Source organism: Meleagris gallopavo, chromosome 1, assembly GCF_905368555.1.
Source record: "Meleagris gallopavo chromosome 1, MGAL_WU_HG_1.1, whole genome shotgun sequence".
NCBI classification, from domain to species: domain Eukaryota; kingdom Metazoa; phylum Chordata; class Aves; order Galliformes; family Phasianidae; genus Meleagris; species Meleagris gallopavo.
The window spans coordinates 188513634-188540767 of NC_139404.1; positions in this window are offsets into that span (position 1 = coordinate 188513634).

A 27134-nucleotide genomic window follows, 5' to 3' on the forward strand; every position below is an offset into this window, starting at 1 on the left:
AGGCATAGGATCCAATTCAGAATATTTATATTCAAATTCAAGACATATATACTTGGATATATGAAAATAAAAAACCTTAATTGGCTACACTCTTTTTCTGTTTGTTTTTTTGGACCTACATTCTAGCAACTGGTCTTTTACTGGAAGTTAAACGGTGAACGTTTTATTACTTAATTTGTAAGTTAGTAATTTGTAATTACTTACTCTAATTTGGTCAAATTTCTTGAGTGCTATAGATGATTTTTTTAGAATGTCAGGAAGGATGTACATTTCACTGTGTTTGACTAAAATGTTCATGTAGGAAGAGAGGTTAAATGACTCAAACTATCTCAGGCTGTGGAGAAAACTATATTTATATTATCATCACTAGAATGACAATTCTGATCAGTAATCTATCACAGGAAGAGGAGGTGACAGACCTGATTATGATCTGAGTCAGTCATCTGTACAAAAAAGTCCTATGGAATGATGGTTCTCATCTAAGCCATCAAGATGAGAGTATTATTGACTTCCAAATAGACTTCCTTTCCGTGTTGACTGTTGGCTGTTGTTAGCTGATTCACTGCATAATTGATTGTGAACCTAAGCACGGAACACTTCTATATATAAGGAGCTGAAGTCTCCACTGGAGATTAGAAGTTCCATTTCCAGAGATGAATGTCTAAAATTTAGCTGTCACAGAGATTGAGAGAATCTGAAAAACTGGACCTAAGCTGATACTGTGATCTATTGAAAATAAATTCTATGGATTTCAGAAAATAAATGCTTCTGGTGACTGAAAGCACATCTGTATTCAAACTCAATGCTTTGAATAAGAGAGACAAAGCATAAAGAAAACGTGTTGACTTCAAATGCTGGAATAGAGTAGGCTCTACTTCCTTTGTGCAACATGGCTTGTCATCTTTTGAAGACAAATAGTCCCCACTACAGAACATAATGGAAAAGCACTAATGAACGTACATCATTCTATTGGAGATCAACGCAGTATATTAGACTAGATCAAAATTTCTACAAAAATTAGTAAAATAAGAAAAGTCAAATCAATTTGTGCAATGCTTTGAAATTCTGTAAACCTGAAAAACTTAAATAAAAGCGGTGTTTTTTTTTCTGTTTTTTTTTTATTTGTTTTTGTTTTTATGTTTAAAAAGAGCCTGTTTCATTACTTAAAATGTGGACCATTTTCCTTTTCCTCTGTGAGTTATGGCTTCTTGTGCAGCTTATTTGCAGTTCTTTGTAAGTGTACAGATTAGACACTCCAGGTTCGTTTTATCAGCTGTCCTGGGAGATTTTACTATGAAGACAAAAAAAAAAAAGTGAAACCTTCTGGAAGAACAATCAATTTTTCACTTAGAGAAACTTTAACTCCTATATACATTTTCCAGATGCTTGTTGAATACAATTGCGTACTTCTGCTGGCTAAAGCTTTGAGTAGTAATATACAGAAAATGTATGTGAAAATCCTATCGAAACATAATAATCAGAGCTTACCTACTTACAGTGTACAATAAAGTGACTTCTAGGGAAACTGAACGATTTTGCATTTCTGTCTTATACAAGTATAGACTGGAAAAATGTATATAATTGTTATTCAGTCGGTTTTCTGTGAGTGGATTTTAATTCTTTAATCTTCCACAGCAGTTTTATGCTCATATTTCCTTACTAAAATCAACAAATGAAAAAACAATACAAAATGAAACAAAAACACTAGAAAGAAAGGAGAAATTAACTAGAAGAATTTAAGATGAGAGAGGCTAACATTGCAAAGTGGACAAACAATGTTGGAGCCAATAATAGTTCGAAAATGGTCAACTAGATTTCAAAATAAGTAATCCTGCCATTTCAAAATAAATAATCCTGCCATTTCAAAAATCACTTCAAGATCACTTCAAGGATGTTAAAGGAAAATACTGAACTGGCACTTGAAGTGTATAGTCATGCAACAAGGAGAAGAAACAGACAGAGGTCAGAGATGGAGGAGTAGTGACTTTTCATCTCTGGTCATCAAAATTGTAAGAAAATGGCTGTATTAACTCAATCTTTATAAGTCCATGTGGCCACATGGGATTTAGCCCAGAGCACTGAAGCTCTGTTAAGATATATTAGCATATTTGCTGGTCCCTTCTCAACAATTTTCCAGAGCTCTTGGGAGTCTGGGGAATACTGAGAGGCATTGAAAAAACAGTGTTATTATTAGGAATAGTTAACATGAGTTTATTGAAGGAAATTCCTCTGTTGGCAATTTTATCTCCTTCTTCGATAAGTTCACCCAGTTGGTAGATGAAGAGAAGGAGGGAGACATAGTCCTTCTGGATTTTACTAAAGCCTTTGATACTATCCCTCATGGCATCCTTCTGAATAAATTATCCAGCTGTGAGATAAACAGATTCGTGTTACACTGGATGATAAATTGGCTCAATGGTGGAGCTCAAAGTGTTGTAGTAAATGGAGCTATATGTAGCTGGCAGACTGTCACTAATAGTGTTATCCAGGGCTTAGTTCTAGGGGCAATCCTGTTTAACATTTTCATCAATGATTTGGATGTAGGAGTGGAATGTATCCTTAGCAAGGAATACTCATATACATTAAACACAGCATAGCCAGATAACTAAAAGAGGTGATTCTCCCACCATATTAAACACTGTTATGGTCTCACCTTCAAAGCTGCGTTCAGTTCTGAGCTCCATAATCTGAAAAGGATGTTAAGACACTGGAAAGCATCCAGAAGAGGGCAACAAAGCTGATAAGGGGCTTTGTAGGAATGTCTTACAAGGAGAGTCTGAAGATGTTTGCGTTGTCTAGACTGAGAAGGCTGAGAAGTGACCTCATTGTTCTTTATAGCTTCTTGGAGAGTGGAAGTGAAAAGGAAGGTACCATTCTCTTCTGCCTAGTAACCAATAGCAGGATGAGTGGGAATGAAACAAAGCAGTATCAGGCAAAGTTTAGGCTAGATATAAGGAAAAATTTCTTTACTATAAGGGTGGCTCAAACCTAGAGAGTTGGTTGATGCATCATGCCTGTCACTATTCAAGAGATATTTGGATGATGCTCTCACTATTCTCAATAATATGCTTTAACTTTTTGTTAGCCCTGAAATGGTCAGACAGTTGAATTTTATGATCTTTGAAGGTCACTTCCAAGTGAACTATTTTAATATAGTCTGGTCTGAAGTTCATTAGTTTTGCTGCTAGAATTTATTACACAAGTCTTCAAACTGTAATTCCTTCTATGGAACTACAACAATATGAACATATAAAGGCTAGAGTATTGGTCTTTTTACTTATATATTTTTGCTTCTGTTACAGGCATGTGCCAGAAGTCATATGGGAATGTAAACTTAAAGAGCTTTATTGACATGCTACTTTTATCCCCCACTGGATGAATTACTATAATTACCTTTATACTTAATGAAATTCAATTGCAAGGTAAAATGTATGAACTTAAACTTCTCTAACTCAGCACTAGAAAAGGCCATGAGAGCATATGCAAAGAGTAGCAGAAGCTCAGGTGTCAAGTGTAAACTTAATATGCCTCCATTTCTCTATCATTTTCTCCATAGCCTGATGTCTTTAAACTAAAATATGCAAGAGATTTTTTTTCTTGCCTTAGACAACACATCCCATCTCACACCAGAAAAATAACCCAACCTCATTAAATACAGAAAAGCCAATGTTTCAGCAGTGGTTCATGGAACTATCTCATAAAATATTTCTGAAGTCTTATAATTAAGATGATTTTCCTTCATTTTATATCTCATACTCACTTCCAATATTAATATTTAAAGTGGATAATGTAACTGGAACATGTATGAAAGACGTGAATGAGTACTTTGAATCTTTGAAATCATTTCACATATATTCACTTCTATAAGTTCTTACCAGAATGGGTGAGTGACCCAGAGAGGGTGAGCAATTGCATCCCCTTTGGTTAGATCAATGCATGTGAATGCAAATTCTATGCCAGAATTTTGACTGTCAGAGCTCTGATTCTCTGTTTCTTATTTTCAAGAATACTATTAGCTCACACACAGTTTCTCTTTGATCATAAGTAAAAGTATTCTGTTTTTGAGACTGTTCTTTCTCACCTTGAAGTACATTTCAGAGCTGTGTTTCTGAAACTTCATACTAGAGCTATTCATAGAGTCATAAGGTTTTGAAAATGAAATAAAATCTCTTTCTTTATGTCTGTTTTTCACCTTTCTCATACAAAACTTTCTTATCTTACTGCTACTGCACTAAGATCTACTTTTGTACGAATGGATCATCTCCTGCAATTTGTTCTTTTCAACGTCTTCTCTCTCAGCACTCACAACAAGGGCCTGCTCTTGTTATTGTTACCATACTCATATTTATACTGTCTTTGGCTTTACATTTGAAGTCTTTCATCATTTACACCAGCCCCAACTATTATTTTTTATATCGTATATCTATCTGCAGCCTTTCTTTGTTTTGTAATCTAGTAGAATGTTTCTCCTGGTGGAGCTTCTGCATTTTTTAGCGTGTTCAAAAAGCTATGGAAGGATCTTTGAGCTAAAATCAATCAAATTCACTCCTTCACTTTCATCTAATCCTTTCTTCTGATTAATTTCTCTATAGCTTCTTACTGTAACTTTTGCAACAGTTCCAAAAGTTACAGTAAGATTTCCAAAGCTCCTTTAAATGAGCACTATTCCATTTCTCCTCAGAGGAGGATGGGGTGAAGATCTAGACTTCCTGTTTGCCAAATAAATATATTTGGGTATGGTCCAGTCTCAGAATTTACTTGATTTTAAAATAATTTCTATTTTGTCAGTTTCTGATGAATTAGAAATGTCCTGGGTCTTCCAGCTCTTGGAATACTATTTTTTTTTTCATCACAAGTTTCAAAACTTCAGCAATTGACAAATTTATCACTGCTAACGAATTTCAAGGTCTCAAGTGCTGACTCTGCTTCATTGGAAGGCAGAAATAAGCCCCTCCACATCCTTGGAAGTTAGTGAAAGTCTGTCAAAATGTAGACAGGTCAAATGAAATGAAATGCTTCAAGTTTTGCAAATGGGCACTATTTTTTTTTTTTTTTTTTTACTTTTTAATTGAAAAATGTCTGGAAAGCTTTACTCCTTCATTTCAGTGACACTTACTAGTTCTTTTTTTCTTTTTTCTTAGTGTGATTTGTCATCATTTGACATGGGTCTTGATTCTGATATTCTTGAATGATCAGTAAGATAATGAGTATGCACTGTGAGAACTGACGAAATAGAGGAGACAAGTGTATAAATATATTTCTAGCATAAAAAGCAACCAATAAGAATATCTATCTGCAATAAATATTAAAATAACTTCTCATATGTGATTGAATAAATACTTTGAAAGATTCTCTGAGAATTCAGGAAGAAAAAGAGAAAATAAAGGGAAAAAGAAAACAGAGAAAAATAGTATTTTTCATGATTAAGATACAGGCAGTGTGAGAAAAGAATTTTGAACAGAAATGCCTATTGATAATACATACCAGATCTGAGATCTTCATGGGGCCTAGTTCTAATATGTGGAAAATAACTTACCTATAAAATGTAGTGGTAGCAGAAGCATGACTGTTTAGTTTTAATTGGCAAAAATATTGTGTTTATAGAAAAACAGTGTGACTTTGTTGTGTTTTACTTATTTAAATAAAGATTAACTTTTTTTTTAATTTATTTATAGGAGCTCACATTTGTATATGTACTTACTATATCACATTAGCACTAAACTGGATGTTAAAAATGAAGTGATGCTGCTAGAATTAGTGCCGTGTACCATCCAGGTTTCTAAATAAAGCATTTTTAAAATATGTATGTACCCAGCAAAACAACAAATTCCTTCAGTTATTTTCATAACTTATGACCTATAGATTTTTATTACTACCAACATAATTCATACTGGAGATGTAGCACCAGATGTAATGTTTGCACTGATTCTATGTTAAAACTCTATTTAGTTATTTTTAGTGGTACTGTTTTCATATCCAACTAAGGTTGGAATTTATACAGAATCATTGGGTTCAAGACTTGAAATTCTGATAAACCTTTGAGTGAACTTAATTAATGTTATAAAGATGTTTGTAATCTCATTGAAAACAAACACACAAATAAAAAAACCCACCATGCATACAAATATTAAAAATTTCTCTAAATTCGTTTTTTTTTAAAATTATCTTGTCTAGTAGCAATGTATTTGGAGGGCCATATATTTAAAAGGAATCTTTATCCACATAGCACAAAAACACAGAAACTAGTACATTTATGGATCCACAGAAATATAGGTATTTTTGTGGGATGAGTTTTTGAGCCTTTGAGCTCATACCTGAGTAGATATCTGGGCTGATATCAACCTGGGGTTTTTATGTGGTCTCTATTCATGCTACTTCAACTTTAAAATTTCTGGAGGAGAGAGAAGAGATAAGATTCCATTGAGTCTGAAGGCATATTCTCCATGACTAGACAGAAACGTTTGAGAAGGGATCCACTTTTTCAGACTTTTGAGAAGATTCAGCGTCAAGGTTTATACAGAATATATCTAAGGTTTATTTTGATGGTGTGCTTCCCCATGTGCTCCACCTTCTCCTTCAGGCAGACCATTACTCGTGAGACTTTGCTCTCACCTGATAACATTTTTTCTAAATACTATGATTATGAACCAATGATCTTACCCTCGTAAATAGTTAGCAGTCTGAGAGCCTTTCTGAGGTGTAATCCTTATAACAAGATGACAGGTTACCTCCCCATCTCCAAAATATTGTGAAGTTTCTGTGACCATAGTCTCAGGGTAGATTATGTGGAATAATTATTATACATGACTTGCTGAGATGCCCTTCTCTTAAGAGAAGGTACAGAATTCAGATAAAAAGGACTTGGTGCTAATGGGGGGTCTTCAACCTGCTGCCCTGGGATGTGATGGCCACACTGCATCACACCTGAAATCTTACAGCAATGAACCAGGGACTATAGAGACAATAGAAAGAAGCAACTGCTTCAAGGGAAGCCTTTCAAAAAAATTAAGGAGTTTTTCTCCAAGATGGTATCAAGGCCAGCTGCCCAGCTTAAGTGCCTCTACACAAGCATACAGCTTGGGATGCAAACAGGAGGAGATAGAAAAACAAACAGGAGATAAGAAAAGTGATGAAGGAGGGGAGGAGGCTTACCCCTCTGCCATCAAGGAAGGAATAGAGTGTGAAGAGCTGAAGAATGGACAAAAGCAAGTAAAAAACCTATGGGTGATATTTAGAGACCAAGGCAACAATGGAAACCTTGTGGTTGATGATATTATGAAGCAGAACCTAGTACATAAAGCCTTCCCTCTTGATGGGGGATGAACAGCACTTGATCTGTGATATGCCTGGAATTGTCTCAAACACATACAAGATAAGACCATTATCATGACAAGAGGCTAAAGGCTAAAGACAAAGTTGGAGGAAGGAGTCCTGTGGAGACAGGACAGTTTAAAACCCCTACTCAAGTGGGATAGTTTTACTGCAGAATTTTGACTGTGAGATTGAGGACAGCCCTGGGGGGGTGCAGAGCACTCCTCAAGTCCAAAAGTATTTCAGGATTCTCTGCACTAGTGAGACCTCATCTAGAGTAATGTGTCCCAATGTGAAGTCCTCTGTACAGGAGAGACATAGATCTGCATGCAGTGAAGGGCCACAAAAATGATGCAAGGGATGGAACACCTCTCTTCAAGGACAGGGTGAGAGAGCTGGGGCTGTTCAGCCTGGAGAAGAGAAGGATGCAAGGTGACTTGACAGCAGTCTGTCAGTATCTAAAGGAGAGTTACAGGAAAGAAAGGGACAGACCTTTATCAGGATCTGTTGAGATAGGACAAGGGAAGTGGTTTCATAGTAAAAGAGGAGAGATTTAGATGGGATATAAGAAAAAAGTTTTTTATACTGTGGGTTATTGAGGCACTGAAACAGGTTGCTTGGAAAGGTGGTGGGTTCCCCATCATTGGAAACACTCAAGGTCAGGCTGGACCAGTCTGTGAGCAACCTGATCTAGATGTGGACGTCCCTGTTCATTGCACTGGAGTGACCTTTAAGGGTCCCTTCCAAGTCAAATAGCTCCATGATTCTATGACATCCAACTAGATCTTCTCTAATTAGATGATTTCTCAGTTTAAAGGGTACTTTATGTCAGCTAATACTTTCTAAACAGCTGAGGTAATGTTTGCAATAATTAACTAGAAAAGCAAGTTTATATTGTTTCGTGAAGATAAAAATGTGCTTATCAAAATAGCTGCAGGCCCCCAAATTTTTAGGCTTATCAGACTTCTTCATTTACAAATTTATCTGCAACATCTTTGTTTTCAGCCTATAATATATTTACTTGGAAAAACTAATGCTCAAGAATGGTTCTGCTTTGAAATTTTTTTTCCTATAAATATGGCAATGCAAAATTCTGTTGTCAATAATTTACATATCAAACACATTCAGTTTTCAAGTAGAAAGATCTTTGTTGGTTTTTCCAAATGAGAGCTCTGCAGACGCATTCAGACATCTTGAGAAATTTACTTTTATGCCACTTATCATCCGAGCAATAAAAGTCTATGGGTAGTGTTTTTAAGTCTATGTAAGGGTAGAGTTGTTACAGGGGATTTCTGCCACAGTTTTAATAAAAGTTAGATCTGTGGAGTGGTACCTAGTTAATGAAAGTGTTTCCAGACATGCAAGCTGATTTTGACAGGGAGTGAAGCATTTTTCAGAAGTGCCTTGACCTTGCTGCAGACTTTTGGAAGAGCTCAGTTCCTTGTCTTAGACCCACTGCTGAACCCGTAAGTATCCACATTTAGGTGAAATTTCAGTCTCGGGTAATGTGTGTGCTCTTTAAGTGAATGTAGAGAATATCTTCCAGATGAATCAGAAGCTACAATATTTTAATAGTCAGCTTTCAGAAAACAATCTCCTGAGGGAAGAAATGTTGATTCATTATCCAGGTTTATAGAAAATGGGGCCTCACTGCAGAGAAAGCTTCTTACTGCTTTTTTTCTTATATAGTGCTTCATCCGTGGAAGTAATTGTAACCAATATAGACAACACCAAACTTTTCTCTAGATTACCAAAATGGACAATATAAAGAAAAAATGTTGGTCAAAAGATTTCATATTTGTGAGTGCTACAGAAAAGCTTCTGTAGAACATCACTCTGCTCCTGAGCCATGGAACCATGGAAACAAGGAATCTAAAGCATCTGACCAACTTTTTTTTTCTGTCCAAAACCAGTATTAATATCTCAGAATTTTTATGAGGGAATAGTTTTATATATTTATATATTTATATATATTCCATCATGTTTTTCTATAATCAGATTAAAATCTCAGTATCTTACAGAAGATGTGTTCCTCAGGTGGATAAGTTCTAATTCATTAAGTTAACTTCAATCTTTAATTAAACAATTGTTTGTTGAGGAATGCTGAGTAAGCCAATCAAAATGTTGATGACACATCTTTTGTCATGGTTTAGGTGAAAGTTAGGACAAAGTAAACATATGCATTAACTACTGTGCAATAACAGGATCTATATGAAGGGTTTTATTATTTTCTCCGTAAAAGAGTGGTTATTCATATGAAGAATAATGCAAAGTTGTAGGAAAGTGGTGACAACTTCTCCTTTCCTTGCTTGCTAGAGCAGTGGTTATTGGGGTTTGGGAAGAATAAGGTGTTGACTGTGTCAATTCTGACCAGGTGAGCTTGATCCTATATGTCCCCCGTAGGTAGAGTCATGCCACAACCCTCTTGGACAGCAGTTGAGAGGGCTTATGAGTTGGAGTTCAAAATTTAATTACTAATTTTCGCACTGACTGACTGTTGCCATAAGAATTTAGCCACAATGAGGCAAACAGATACAGTTTTTAAAATGAAAATATTTCCTGACTTTAGTATCTGGATACATGTCTCAACTATTGGAATCAGGTCTCAACTTTGCCCTGTGTAAATCTGTTCAAATAATTTATATTTCTAATAACTTTGTCCCAGGGTCCTAAGTATACTTCTGATATATCTATCTTTTTCCTAAGCTTTCTGTTACCTACCTGTTCTTCAGGTGATTCCATCATGACTTTGTACACCATCTAGTATGATCGTTTAATGACAGCACCGTGATTATCAGAATATTGGTAGCACAGTTATTCTTATGCATGGACAATCTGTGAACAGAAGAATAAACAATATTTTATTCCTCTCATCACTTATAATATAATGGTATCTCTCAACTAGAATGAATTAGGGGGGAAAAAGAAAAACAGAAACAACAAAGTGTGAAAATCCTACACTTATAGATGTAAACATATGTAGCTCCTTCTGACTTTTATATTTAGGTGGAGTGCAGGAATATTTGAAATCCACAAAGCACCAAAACAAGATAAATGGAAGATCTGCTTACTGCAAATGACTCCATGTACTGCAAAGGTCTAAAACTGTTTGAAAAGAAACACAACACATAGGATTTTATTTCAGGTTCATTTTGCTTTTTTTTTCATCACTTTGACTAATTCACGTGTTTTTCTTTTTTCTTTTCTTTTTCTTGGGGATAGACAATGGACTAGCAGTAATATATATATATATATGGAAAATAAGACTAAATTTTTTAAACCATTGTGTATTGCTGAATTTATAGAAGGACCATGAAAAAGGAGCAACCTAGCTGTGTACACCAATAAGAATTAAGATAATCAGTAGCTTTGCTTATTGTAATTATCCAGAAATTTGTCTTTATGAGCAAAGCTTTGCATAGGTCTTGGTGTAAACTATAGATCCTAGCTTATACATGTAGGAAATACTGAACATGCTTTGATGGGTTAGTCAAGTTACAGCTAGAAGCTTGGGGCCAGTTATTTATTTGTGAAGGGTATTATTTCTTCCTCTGTCTGCTAGCCAAGACATGCTTGATCAGGTCCTAGGTATGTAAGGCCTTTTCCAATTAACTGCTGCCCAACTTATGAAAAAAACTGTCTTAGGTATTTAACAACATGGTCCAGAAACAAGTGCTTAAATCTCTTCAAGTATTTTCACACAGATCTCAGGAGATCATATTAGCAATCAGGAAATAATGGAACAAGCTATGATCTACTTTCCTACCTTTGTCAAACTTTTCCCAGATATCTTTTTTTTTGTTTAGTGTAGGCTATAGAAATTCACCTTTTATACAATCCTTACATCTCCATCATGTCAGCTAACATGGTAGCTTTTGTATTTATGCTTGGTCAAACTATGTATATTTTTGCTGGTTTGGCAGAGCTGTGTGTCCTTATCTACTTTAAAATATCATATTGGGCAGTGATGACTTTAGAAGTCAAGAGGAATAAGATCTCACCTGCAGAGGGAGAAACAGGTTTGCTAGAGGATGCTACTTCTTTAGAATAGGCTCTTTATCTGCACTAACAATAGCATTTCAAATGTGGAGTCCTGGTTCAGGATGAGAAAAAATAATGAGCTGAGTTCTTACTCTCCTGCATGAAGTTCTATAAAAAGTCATATCATAAGGCTTGCTATAAATAATCTACTGTTGTTATCAATCAGTTTTCAGCAGGACAGGTATGCTGCCAGTCTTTGCTTCACTGGCTCACCCAACAGCCTGTTGAGAATACACTTCTTGTTCGAGGGATCCCTGCCTGTATTCCATCATTCAGCACATCACATTGTCCTTGTAATGATGGTTGATGATTTAATGATGTGAAGTGCTAAGGAGAAAAGATGACTTTCACTTGATGAAAAACTACAGAGAATTATTTTCATCTGTGAAGCCGTGGAAACTTTGTAGAGTTGATTTCCTGAGGAATCAAGGAAAATAAAATTTCATAACTAAAATATTTATTGTTTTCCTTATTCCAGGCTTGCTGTTACAAAGGACAGGCAGTTGCTGGTTGAGAACAAAAGTATCTGTTGCTGCCAGTCACAGTGGGAGCCAAAATTTCTGGTTTGTGTGCCAGAGCTCTCCCCCTATCTTAGTCTTCTCTTTCTTTCTCCTTCCATCCTGATCTCATGTTCCTTCAGTTCCGTATTTTTCCCATAAATTCCCATTTTATTTCCTTTGGCAAGTGAACTTTGTAAGTACAAGGAAGACCCTAGACAGTTTTGGAGGCTCATTGGGATCAATTATTAAGGCAGTGATTGAAGGCTGACATTGGAGGATCTGTGCTATTTCAATTCTCACAATGGATGTTTTTCACAGGCACTTTGTTATGTGTGGGCTATTCTCTTATTTACTTACTTCTAGAAATGTTTCTGGCACATGAGAGAATTTATAATCTGATGATGTAAATGTGGGAATTGCTGTAGCTAATGATATATTATTTTATCTCATTAGAATGCATAAATTTTTTTATTGATATTTTACATAACTACCGGTACTATAGTCAATGAGAAATTGAAGATCTATGATATCATTGTAAAGAACAACCAGAAAGGGGTTAAATTCTCTAAATGTGACTTTAGAATTTATTGTATTGTTTCCTGTAATATAATTTCCTGTGAAAGGCAGAAGGAATCGAAAGAACTTCCTTGATTTAGGGACAGATCCTGAATAAAGTACCCAAGGATACAGATTCTTGCAGTATTCGGGGCTTGCTGAAATTATTCCAGGTGTATCCAAATATTTTCAGAGAGGAACTATGGGTATGAAATCTGTATAACCAAGTTTAGTCATGGTAAAAACATATATTCTCTCAGGGTTATAAACTTTTAAATAGAATGTCTAAAGTGGTCTTGGAAGAAGCCTTGCAACCTCCACTGATACATACTTTGTCTTTTATGGGCATCCCATAAAAGAGTAAGCACAGATGCTTACCACCAACCTCTTCAAAGTCCACAGCCATATTTAAGCCAAAAATCACCCTTTGTAACATCTCTCTCACGCTTCTCACATGCCCACAATGTCAAACAAGTTACAACACAAAAGATGGCTGTCTCCTCCAGCTGTGCTTCTGAGAAAACTGTATGTTGTTCTTAACATAATGTCTCAAAACCACTATCAGCCCTGGTAAGCACAGCTGTATAGAATAAAAACCTTGTCTTCTCAAATTATCTGATTTTGGTTTTAATGCTGAGAGCCTTCAGGAAACTCAAATTTTCCTTACAGTTCAAACACTTCTATTTAGACCTATACAGCCTGCTTGACACCTTCCAGAGCTGGTAGCTGGAATGTATCAGGCATTATGCACATCTGGCTGCCATGTTCAAGCCTCTACTAATCTAAATAAAACACAATTGGACAGGACAGAGCAAATATCCAGTTCAAGTAGGCAAAGTCACATTAGAATGCTCCAGTTGTGTCTGTCTAATTCATATTATGCTGATTTACAACTTCAATTCATCCGAGTATCTGACTCTCTTTTCTTTCTTCTCTGTCCTCTTGACAAATGTTGGCCTGCAGATATTGTTAAAAAATATCAAAAAAAGAAGGGTTCATGAAATTAGTGGAAAGCGGGTAAAGAAGGTTAAAGAAAAACCTTTTATTTTGGGTTATTTTCAAATTCATTATTCAAAGCCTACAGCTAGATTCACATTTGTTGTTATTATCCAAGTGAATTTCCAGAGCTTTGTGATAATGGATTTGCATTTTAATATCCAGGTCAATTTAGTGTGAAGATATTTTGCATCTTTCTTGAGCTTGTGTTTCTGTGATGAGATGGCTGATTGTCCTTGCTGACTAACAGAGAAATAGGGGCTGGGTAGCAGTGCTGGTCACACTTACTGATAAGCTATCTCAAAACTAACTGCTTTCTTTGCCAATTACTCCTTTATGAATTGCTGTAGCATAAATCTTACATTCAGTAGAAATATTAAATTTCAGACTTGAGAGAGGTTAAAGGAGAAAAAAAAAATGATTGGGAAACAATTTAGTAAAGACTAGGATGGGTAGGATTTTCAGTCTCTTTCCACTCTTCTCATTTTTTTCCTCTGCTCCCACTCCTCCTCACACTCCCTGTTGATGATACGGTACTGAGTTACATTTGTTTAATCAACAGTCCAATGTGGTAACTCTCCCCAAGGCTGATTCTTCACATCTCAGACTGTCTGGAGCCTATTTCCATCAAGTGGTGTCTTTGTACTTAACACCTTAATGGTCCTGAGGCGAGAGAGAAATAGCAGTTCTTTGAAAGGAGAATAATTATACCCAGACACACAAATGCATTTGGTGCCAGATTTTGTTACCTCAAATAAGCAAAATTAAAACAAATGTCTTCCTTTCTACAGTTACAGTGCTTGTCTCTCTCTAGGAGGTCTAGGACAAATGGATTAGGAGACACTAATGACCTAATCCCGTGCCCTTTAAATCTAAGATAATTTTGCCCTTGACTTCAATGGGTAAAAAATCATGTATGATGGAAAAAGCTCTTGAAAGTAGTTACTTTGTTTACTTGGTGTTGTTGAATTTTTATCAGTCAGCAGTGGCAGAACAAAGCATTCATAAGGTAATAGGACATCAAATAATTGTCTGTAATATTCAGTCTAATTATTGCCTGAATTTTCCAAAAGTGATTGGTAATTTCAGTGACCCAGCTCAGCCACTTCCCACGAGCACTACTCACTTTTCAGAAAATGTTTAAATGTTAGTGCAGTTCTGATGCACATCCAGAAACTAACCCAAATCCCTAGTCATAAAAGTTTGCTACTTAATATGAGGTGAATTAGTAATTTGTAAGTGGTGACTAAGACCAGAGTATTTTCTCCATAACTATAGTTATTCTTCTTTCAGAGCATATGTATCAAATGTGCTTTTGAAGGTGCATAAATACAGAATACGTGTACATTCCACCTCTCTCAGGAGAAATTTTGGCACAACTAAGATGTTCTGTTCAAATAATATGTAATTACCTCACCTCTGGAAATGTGGGGTTTAACCTTCCTTAGTATGTGGCATCTTGCTCCTGCATCTATACCTCCTCAACTGGTAAACTGCAAATTGCATTTGTAGTCAGCCCTGTGCTCCTTGCTGCAGGAATCACTGCTTTTCTTATCTGACATCAGTCAGGGTCCTAACCCAGTATCTTTTACTAACTTCTATACTAATTAGCAAAAGATGAGCAGGAAAGGACTGTTAAGCACTGACCTTCTGTTGTACAGCATGCTCTTTCTGGTACTGTTCTAGGCAATGCCTTCTTCAAGCATAATCCAAGAGCATCAGTTTTTTCCATAAGCAAGGAATGAGGTAGCCTTGTTTCAAGATAAGTTTACAAAACCTATACCACACAAAGCAGCCTCAGATCAAAAGACTTGGGTTGAAGGACTGTCTGCAGCTTCTTTTTGTTTACTAGTCTACACATTTATCCTGTGCTTTTGACATGCATCACATCAGGGGACATTTTCATATCAAGAATTGTAAATGAAGAAAAGGAGATGAAAATAAAGAATTTCAGTGTTTATAACCTTAAAGTAAACAGTGTTTCACTCTTACTGGATCTATCACAGTGAACATCACCTGTGATACAGCAAAACCTCTCCTCAGCACCACGGTCATTCTGTTTATTGTATATGCTGCAGGATACCAGGATGCTGCCATGGAAAAAAAATAAAGCAACGTATTTACTAATGGGTGAGATCTTCACCCAGTTTAAAGGAGAATTTCTGCAGGGCATGTTCTTCTTAAACTTCCAGCAAATTTAAGCAGCAATAAACAACTTTATGTGCAATTTACCCAAACATATTTTTATTTGCAATAAAAGAGAAAATGACCAACAAAACAAAAATGGAATTGTCACACATGAAAACAAGAATATAAAAATAATCTTAAAGGGCTAAAAAGATGATGACATTTATGAAATACTTCTATATACTGGCCATTTGAAAGAAATAAATACCTACAAACAACCTACGCATTGATGTGAGAAAAAATATATTTTTCCTAATAAAGTCTCATTACTTAAAATGACTAATTTGTGTCTCAGACACACCCATTAATTATGGAGTCATATAAATTATACAAAGGAATGGAGGTTATATCCAGGCTGTTTTTGTTAATTTATATCCGCGGATGTAACAGAGTGATACTGGGAAGAAAGATGTGTGATACTATTTAAATACTATGGTAATACAGACTAACAGCACCTACACTATGAGCTTTTAATTGTGAGTGAACAAAAACTAATCTCAGCATTGCATTAGGATCAATTTATTAACATAATCAAGACAATGTCTGACAAGTAAGTAGTGAACTGTGATGTTCTTTCCTTCCTTTTTTTTCTACAGCACAATGTCCAGAGATAACTTCTCTGATTCTTTTCAAAGCTATATAATGGCATCACCTGCAAATGATCTTATCATACTACTTACTTTTCCCTGATTTTATACAAAAGCAAAATATTTTAGCAGGTACAGTTCTTAGGTTTGCAGACTCAGCAAGAGAAGGGTTATTACTGCTGCAGCTGTGTAGTTTTCTCATCAAAAGATATATGAAGGCAGAAGATAGGTTAGTGACAACTTTAGCCTTTTCTGCTAAATTTTCTGTTTCAAAATGTTACTATGAATAAAGACTACCTTAATCCAAAGTTGCTGTTTCCCCTTCAGAGAGTGATACCAATCATTTTTCTCCTAGCTGTCCAGTTGCATTATGCATGGATCAGATGCGTGTCTGGAAACTTCATTTGATTAATATGCTTTTACTTCAGAATTTATACCACTGAGTTTGTAAAGATGATTTAGGTACTGTGCAGATATCTTTCAATCAAAATGGTTAACTAATGTTAGTTATTTAACCATTTTGATTGATTGTGACTTATACTTGCCATTGTGTTGCTTCCTAAGGGAATGCTGTTGAGAGTACTGGATCCAAGTGGAAACCTTTCCTACAAAAAATGGCTACAACTACAACATTTTGCCAAATGTTTTATTTGACTCTTCTCTAGGTCTATGCTTCAAAATATTGGATGAAATACTTGATCAACAGGACATACACTAGAATAAGATCCCCCATCTAGAAATAAACACATACAAGTAGTAATCATCAATTACAGCAGAATTTCACAGAAGAAGGTCAAGTCTTTTAGTCTAAAGGACGCCCTTATTCAGAAGAGCAGTTATGCACATACCAACATTTTGTAGGAGAGAATTAATTAAAACTAAATACATTCAGGACAAGGGGAAATGGTTTCCTTCGAGGGAAGGAAGATTTAGGTTGGATGTCAGGGGGAAGTTCTTTACAGAGAGAGTGGTGAGGTGCTGGAACAGCTGCCCAGAGAGGTTGTGGATGCCCCGTCCATCCCTGGAGGTGTTCAAGGCCAGGTTGGATGGGGCCCTGGGCAGCCTGGTGTAGTATTAAATGTGGAGGTTGGTGGCCCTGCCTGTGGCAGGGGGGTTGGAGCTTCATGATCCTTGAGATCCCTTTGAACCCTGGCCATTCTATGATTCTGTGATTCTGAGATTCTGTGTGACATTTACTAACAAATTAATCATGCAATATTTATGATATGAAAAGAGCACTATAGGGCAATTAATATCAAGTGAACATGGAACCTGTCCTTTTGTAGGGGAGTAAGATGGGATTACAGTTTGACAGGACTGTGGGTATAACTCTACTCCTCCTCTTCTGACCTGGGATGAATTGAGTGCATATTCAGACATGAGTGAATTGAAAATGGGATGAATAAATACTCAGAAAATGACTCATGAAGTAGCCCTCTATGAGTAAACAGAGATTTTGCTTTTCTTCAAAGAATGATGAACCACGATTATACCACGTGTCATAGTGACTGTGTTTGAATCTATATAATTATTAAACAGATCAGTTTGGCCAGTATTTAGACAGATGGTGTTCACATACCCAATCCATGGTGTATTTGCAGGAGAGCTAAAGTTAAACTGCTTTTTTGCATTTGCAATCACATTCTGCACTTTACTGACAGCAGCTTTAATTGAAAAAGCTTCAGCTTTTATCCTGATATTACTTTCCCTGTAAGATGGATACAATTTGCAATTAATTTTTCTCTGTGGACAATATTATAGTGTAAGTAATAATTAAACAAATTTTAACAGCTCCTGCCCAGATGCAAAGACAGAAATCACCACTGAAAGACTCAGAACTAAGTTTCATTTGTGGAGCCCTATACAGAATATTTGTAATTCTGCTTTTGAATTCTTTGGTGAGAAAAATATTTGTCATTTCTTTTGGCACTAAAAGTAGACCAGCTGTGAATGCCATTTTTTCACAGCAGTTCTGCATAAGAACTTTTCTGCACAGATTTTAGAAAGCAGCTTCAATAACATGGCATACGTGGAAAAATAGATTTGAGTTTCTGTGTTCTAAGTTCGTCCTAAAATTAATTCTGTTGAAGACAATGAGTGAATACCATTTTTCCATCTTTATGCACAAGCAGGGAAAGATTTCTCAGCTTACACCATGTTTGAATTCCAAACTCCTATGCAGAGAAACTTTAATTAACCCAAGGGCAGTAGTGAGATGGAGGAAATGGGATGAGACAAATTCCATTGGCTATGGAAGTTTAATTACATCCATCCCACAACAGGAAATTGGCCCTTGCACAATGAGGAGCTTGTATTATTCCAATTATAACCCATTTGAGTGAGTTCTTTCTACTTGAGGTGAGATTTCCTTGCAGTTAAGTACGTAAATATAAACTGATAATACAGAACTTTGGAGCATTGCCCACATTAGAATATTCTGTTATCTGCGTATGTGTTAGAACCTGGTGGAGAACTGAAGAATGTGGTATATATTACTCCCACTATTAAGAAAGAGAGAAAGGAAGATCCGGGGAACTACAGGCTGGTGAGCCTCACCTCTGTGCCTGGGAAGATCATGGAGCAGATCCTGCTAGAAGCTATGTTAAGGCACATATGAGATTTGAGACAGCCAGCATGGCTTCACCAAGGGCAGATCGTGCCTGACTAATCTGGTGGCCTTCTATGATGGAGTGATAGCTTCAGTGGATGGGGAAAGAGCAATGGATGTCATCTACTTGGACTTCTGCAAAGCTTTTGACATGACCTCTCATCACGTCCTTCTCTCTATATTGGAGAGGTGTGGATTTGAAGAATGGACTGTTCGACTGCGTGCTTGCAGCCCAGAAGGCCAACTGTGTTCTGGGCTGCATTAAAAAAGGAGTGGCTAGCAAGGAGAGGGAGGTGATTGTTCCCCTCTACCTGGATCTTGTGAGGCCGCATCTGGAGTGTTGTATCTAGGCCTGCAGCCCCCAGTACAGGAAGGACACAGAACTCTTGGAGTGGGTCCAGCGGAGAGCCACTAAGATGATCAGAGGACTGGAGCACCTCTCCTGTGAGGAAGGGTTGAGGGAACTGGGCTTGTTTAGCTTGGAGAAGAGAAGGCTCTGGGGAGACCAGCCTTCCAGTACTTGAAGGGAGCATATAAACAGGTGAGGGAAAGGCTGTTTGCAAGGGTGGATAGTGATAGGGAAAGAGGGAATGGTTTTAAACTGAGACAGCAGATGTTTAGGTTAGATATTAGGAGGAAGTTTTTCACCCAGAGGATGGTGACACACTGGAACAGGTTGCCCAAGGAGGTTGTGGATGCCCCATCCCTGGAGGCATTCAAGGCCAGGATGGATGTGGCTCTGGGCAGCCTGTCTGGTGTTTCGTGACCCTGCACATATCAGGGGGTTGGAACTCGATGATCATTGTGGTCCTTTTCAACCCAGGCCATTCTATGATTCTATGATTCTATGATTCTATGATTCTATGATTCTATGATTCTATGATTCAGGAATCTATTTCTCTGTATACCAATGTTTGTATTGTAAATGGTGGTATTGCGCCTTCTATTTGAATTAATTACGTTTTGCTGAAAAACGTTGCTGGAAGGAATCTTAATGAAAAGCATTTTCACAAGAACTGATTGAACATGAAGACCTGTATTCTGGCTGCCAGAAATTGGGCATGTGAAAATAGAAGAATGTGATGTCCTTTTTTTTTTTTTTTTTTTTTTAAAGTACATAGTATTTGTCTTACATACACTTATTTATTTATATATAAATATTACAAGTATTAAACAAAAATATTACATATGCTGTTGTGCCTGTGAGGATTTTTTGAAGTTGCTTCACAATTGCAGAGACCTAGAATCAAAGAAATGCACATTTACGTTCATGGGATTCTAAATCACTTTTCTTAAAAACTCCTATCATGCAATAAATAAAAGGATAATGGAAAATCTTGAAATGTTTTGAATAGTTTCACTGCACTTTACAAGGTTAATACTCTGTGTCTTGCCAATAAACTGCAGTGTCACATACACAATCAGTATTTACTTAGGGAGGAAACACAATACTTGTTTTGGTTTTTCTGCCTCTTTAGGTTCATTGATGCAACACTGGACTGAGACTATGAATTTTGAGGCTGACTTGACTGTGAAATTGTTGTGAACTTTCTCGGATTTTGTTTCTATTTTTAATTGTGTAGGAAAAAAGAAGGAATGCTGTTGTTTTTAAATCTGGGCTTTGCTGTAGGTAACTTTCAATTTAATAGTGAAACACATCTCTTGGACATGGATACTGAACCTATACTCATAGCTATTTGTCTTTTGTTCTCTGGTTCATTTTATTTTGGTGTAGAGAAGCAACTATTATGAACTCCCTATTTTTATGATGCATCTCTAGTGTTGTATATATGTATTGATTTTGATTTTGCAATCCCCTTCTTACTATTGCTGTGTTGACACATATAATTTCATACTTCATAAAACAGTTGACAACATAGCACTTTTACACAGTCGTATGAAAAATTCTTTCTGTTATTCACATTGATATACACAGAAACAGTGATGCATAAGAATTCTCAGGATGGAAATACTCTTGGCACAGTTTATGTTCCTCAACTATTGAGTTTGGAAAGATTATTTTTTGAGATTAGTTTTAGCAAACTATGGTTACCAATTGCGTATGAAGGAACGCATTTCCTTTTTTCAAGTTGTGGTGGCTTTAACATGCTTTGGTACAAAACTGAACGCAAGTCCAAGTAAAATAGGTTGAGGGACTGAAGAGTAAATTAAGATCATACAAGAGCTCCCTGATGGGTTGGAGAAAGCTGATGGACAACATCCTTAGATTCAAACATCATTCAGATTCTCAATCTTAAGCACTATGTATCTTGCTGACATTTCTCCGGCCAATTGCTGAGAAAAAAAAAACTGATCAGAAAGCTTCATCTCCTCACTTCATCATTAATCCCACACTGAAATTTTAATAAAGTAGTTTGCAAAGGCATTTACTGGCCTAAACTATTGTGATTACAACACGGGGAGCACAAAAGATAGAAAGAGAGTAAACTCTATTGGTGGATGAAATCTTTTTTTTTTTCCCTTTCTTTTTCATAAGTTAGGGCTTATCAACTCTCTTTTTCAACTCTCTGCTAAAAAAATAATTAAAAAAATTAAAAATCCAATAATACTGCAAATTTTGAGCAAACCAAATAATATGGTTTGAGCAAATGCTTCCAAAACCAACAGCTTTTTGTTTTTCAGTGGAACATTCAGAGCAATAATTGTCTGTTTTACTATCTGTGAGCCTCAACAACCAGCAGATTTATATTTTATTAACACTCCATTGCCTTCAATTGTAAATTTCTTCTTAAAAAAAATGATGTACTCTGGCTACTAAGTGAATTCAAATAACTACCATAGAAAGAAATATAATTATGGAGCAGGATTTGCAGTAGTCAACAAATTGCACAGCTCATTCCCACTCCTTTCCAACTTGTCTTGCTTTCTCCCTTGATTAAAGTGGAGGCAGCCGAATTCTGTTTCCAAAAACTATCATAATCGTAAGGTATAAAAGGTTGCTAGAGTCAGCACATCATGTACTTATGCTTACTTCCACGAAGGTTTAGGATGCTAATGTCAACTCTAAAGCGGTCAGTGAGGTCCAATAATGACATTAAAATCAGGGTCCCGTTCAACCCTGGGACCTAAGTAAAAACTGAATTTTGGAAAAACATTTCCAGTCTTCAGGACGTGTACTTAGCTGAGATAAATTTCTGAGTATAATTAAAGTTGTGTGCACACTAACGTGCACAGCTGAACAAAGATTAGATCATTAATACCTATGTAGTTAATGTAGTTAATGACCAACCATTGTTTATGTGAAATGTAATTTTACTTAATTTGATTAATATTTTGAAAAAGAATCTGATTTTTGGGTTTATTCACGATCTCTCCTAAATTCACTAAGCATTTTTAATCTTGCTTGCATGGTTTCAGGCAAGGTAGAAAGTGATTAGAGAAAAAAAGTCTCATTTATTCTCATTATCTCAGTGTCTTTTTCTCAGGACAAAATCGTTTACTGACCAAAGATGGTATGAGCTGAATTAAATTTGGTTGTTTTATAGTAATCATTATTCAAATCTACAGATTAATTAAAAATAGTACAGAAGTATGAGTTCAATTAATAACATACAAACTAGTAAGAGTACTTTTCATTGTGGAGAAGAGAGTTAGATAAGGATGGGCCAAAGGAAAAGCTGAATTTCCCTTTCTTGGATACATAATATTCCTTGGTTGTTTATGTCAAATGTTGAACATTTGAAAATTACAGACAGTTTTTTTTTTTTTTTTTCTTTCCAGGATTCTTTTGGGGTTTCCTTTCTGACAACTTCCTGTGGTGACACAGAGCAACTTGTGGAAAATCAGAGAAAATTCAACAAGAAGAGAAAAGAGAAATCTGGATTTGGAAATTACAATTTATCACTAAATCAATTTCAAGTCATTATAGTTTGCTTCTTTTCCTAGAAGGTTACCAGAGTATAAATTCACATTGATGATGAATGACTTTATATATCCACAGATGTAATTCATTTTTGTTTCTTATCTGAAGCTTGTATTTCCTATTTTCTTGAAATATTTACAGTGTCATTCTTTGTTCCCCAGTTCCTCTTATATAAAGTGGCAACCTGAATGATATATGATAGGCATGACAACTGGATATTAATTTCATAGATTATGGTTCTCTATAAGAACTTCTATATCTTTCAGTTAGAGAAGCTACTAATGAGTTACTTTTAGCAAATCACTGTAGGAATTTGAATATATGGATTTTCCTAAATGTAAAAAATAATAACAAAACCAACCAAACACGTAAGACAAAACGCTTTAGATCTCCTAGAGAGTTTGGGTAGTCCTGAAGACAAGTGATTTCCATCTGACTTGCTGCCTTTTTCTTGACGAGGTTCTTCCCAGTTCTTCACTGAGTCTGGTCTGGTCTTTGGAAGACCACTGTAACAAAAGACATTGTTTCCACTCTGTTTAGTCAGCACAGAGGCTTTAAGATGTATGAAATATCATACTTATGATACCAAAAGCTTTGGATTTAGCGCTTTTCTGCTAAACAGTCAATTTATTTTTATGTGCACATGGTAGCTGAAGTCTTTCCAGATATGGTTTCCATGTCTCGCATTCAGTTATCCGAATATTTGAGCGTCTGTGTCCAGTCTGGAGAGGAGTTAACACTCTTTGAGTTTGCTTATCCACTGGGACATACAAGAACATGTTTCTACCAGTCCAACTACTCTGTTTCAGCTAAGTTTTCTTTATTCTTAGCTCAGGGAAGAGAATATGTAGAATAATCTGAGTGTACATACATTAGACAAAGATGGAACACTCTTAGAAATATTTGCATGAAACATAGATACTTCATCTAAAGAAAGGTTTTGTTTATGCTGTATTGTCATGTCCAGATATTTTACAACTTATTCCAAGGCTTCATAACAGTTTTAATTACCAAGTATCTTTACTGGTACACTCTCAATACACACTTAAAAATAATACCCAAGGTACACTTTAATGCTTCCACTGATTTTTATGAATTACTTCTGTATTAATTGCAGCATAGTAAATTCAAGCCTGAAGCACTTTTCTTTTTGTTTAATATAAGCATACTCTGTAAGTAGAAAATAAAATAAAATTTAATAATAATAATAATAATAATAATAATAACTTTCTCAATTCTGTTAGCCAAAACTTTGTTGGGTCAAAGACAATCTTGGATGTATTTTCACCACTAACAATTGCGCTTTAGCACCAGAAGCAGTTGGATATATTGAATTTATAGTGTGACATTCGCACTGTCTGTCTCTCAACCTAGGCTCTTGTAATTTAAAGGAAAGTCATTTATTCTCCAGTGAGTCCTCTGTCAGAGCACTGTGAAAGCTTTCAAAGGCATCATTTAAACAGAGCATCCATCACATGCCATCAGGCTCCTTAGCCTGGTGAGGATTTTCACACTGTAGTGCCTAGGATGTAAACAAAGATAATGCATTTGATTTTTTTCTATTGATTCTCTTTGTCGTGAGAGCATGGCTAGACAAAGAGGGCTTTCCAAATCTGAACAGCCTGCTGGAGCACTTACTTCTGCTTCTGTAAAGCAATGGTGCCCCTTTCTTTCCAGACCTTTCTATCCAATTGCTAATATTTTTTTTTTCTGTGGCTGGCTCTGCGGTGATTAATGATAGGTCAGGATTAGAGGTAACTTGATATTGCTCAACTCAAATACAGGAGAAATGTTCTCTGGCTGGTATGATTGTCACAGAGTCACTCTAGTCTCCCTGGAAGGTCATTTACACTGTTCATCCAAGAGCAGATGGAATAATTTGAAAATTGTAAGCTTCATGAATCCTATTATTTGACTTTGATACAGAGGTCTAGCAACAAAGGCTGCTTATTACGATCCCTTATAAGCTTCTTCAGCTTTACCAGACAGCTCATATAAGAATAGTTTAGTTAGCAGTAAAGATATTTTTGTTTCCTTCTGACATAAGCTCTGTTGATTTTTCTGTCTTTTCCCTTGCAATGGTGTTAGAAATAGAAAACCTAAACTGAATCATTAATAGCTTGTAATGGAAACATATTGCATATACTTTCAAATGCATGCAAGGCATCAAGTATAAAGTCTGTTGAAATATTTTGAGTTGGTTTGATTGTTGTGCAATCAAGAAAAACTACGGTATGTATATGCTGGAGGAGCAGAATGGTGGTTGTACAAGGCATGCATTGTATTAACCTCATACACATGAAATTTGTGTAATGATTGGATTTATGGTCCAATTCTTTAGTTGATATAAACCAGCACAGTTGAACTGCTAATGTACTTCTGCACCCAATAAAGTATTGTGCTTAGCTGCACAATGAAGAGATGCTGACATCCATTATGTGAAGAGTCTTCAAAACTTTTTGGGGAAATGGGGTAAATATCTTAGGCAAATATAGCATACATGTCTTTCACTTCAGCTAGCTTTATTATAATAATTAGGTGAAGGTAAAAACAGAGAAACTTTGGACAAATTGAAGAATTCACTAGGGAAAATGCAAAGGTCCTCAGGACGCCACCCCAGATGTTATCCAGAACAGTGATAACATGCACAGGGAGAGGATTTATTGGCCCATAGATTAGCTTACCTGCGAGAGGCATGAGGCCGTAGGTTCAGATGCACAGAGTATGGTGGCTTCAGAAACCTTTAGTGATGGATGTCATGGGAAATAACATGGGAAAACCTCTTCAGTTTTTCCTCTCTCCAATTTGCCTGGCTTTATGGTATACTGTATCTAGTGAGAAAAGAAATTATGATGTATTGAACTGATATTAATTTTGATTTTATTTTTTTTTAATATGTTATGGATTCCAAATTGCACAGCTGAGGCTTAAATAAAGAGCATATGCACATATTCTTACTCTGATACACTTGGTCTTGAATTTCCTATGAGTAACCAATTTGCAGTATCACAATATCACAAACATCACAATCCTAGATGTGATTAAGGAACAGCATTAAAGATGAAGTTCACAAAACTGTTTCTCTTTCTCCTCACTCCCTGGTCTTGATTGTCAGTCTTTCAATATACAGCTATCCATATTTTTCTTAGATTTTTGACAGGGTTGGAATGGGATTTTCATGTGGAAATGGACAGAGCAGAGGCCTTACATCTTTGCTCCCAGTAGAGATGAAAGCATAAAAACATCAGTCCAGGACATAGCTTGTTGAGGTCTGTTGAAAAACACTGAAAATATATTAGGATATCAGTATAAAAACATTTTGCAGCTGTTGGAAAGCTAGAAGCAGTGTACCACATATGCACTTTTATAAGAAGAATGGCATTATGCATACATAGAAATCTATTTTCTTGCTCTTGTTAATGCCCTGAGTGGGAGTAAGGAACAACAGAAATATTTCTTTGGCTACAAAAATCCTTTTGACCAAATTGACAGGATTCTCTCAGCAGATGCATACAGCTCCCGGCAAGAGAGAAAATAAAATGAAAGAGTGGCAAAACATATGAAATTCGAGAGCTATCTCATAAAAAAACATATCACAATTGAAAACAAACAAACAAACAAACCAATGTTAGATTGTCCTACTGATCTCACTATGAATTGTAGCCATGGAATCCTGTTTTTCTCTTCTCTACAGGATTCATTCTCAAATAATATGGGTGTTGCAATGCTGCACTTCATCTTTCACTATTGATAGTTCAGGTTACTATACAGGAGGCCAAGGTAGAAAGAATTAAGTCAGGAACACTTTTATTTGTTTATTAATTTTTCTCCAGGCTCTTGTTGGGCTCCTTCAGAGCAGAAGCAGCCTGAATGCTGATTGATGTCTATTGATGATCGCCTTGGTTTTAGGGCTTGTGTGGTAGCTCTGAAAGTCAATTCTTTATCCTTTCCAGCTGAAAGTAGTCAAAATTTAGATGTCTTTTTAAGAAGGAACCAGGAAGATGCTGTACTGGTAGAGATGAATTATACTTTTGTCTAGATCTCCATTTTCACAGACTTAAGCAGAGGATCCAAGGGGACTAAGTAAGTGCAGTGAAATTCATAGAGCTTTGATTAAGATGTCATCAAAGCTAAGGGAGGCTGAATTTGGACTTCAAAGAGCTTTGTATCCAGATCTTTTGGCTATACTGGAATGTTATAATTGACTTGGTATGGAATTTGCTGTGCTTCACTGCCTGACAACCAGGCCAGAAAATGAATTCTGATCACAGATGGCTACTCAGACAAGTGCAAATAGACAAGGGCTCTTTTGTCCACTCTCTATCTCATCTACTGTGCAAAAGCTGTACATTTAGTACATTTCTGTGTCTGTTTTAATAAGCTTTGCTTACTGAGGAAACCTTCAGCAGCTTTAGGACGTTCAGTGTAAGAGCTAAGACTGGGTGTGAAGCTTATGGAACTGGCAG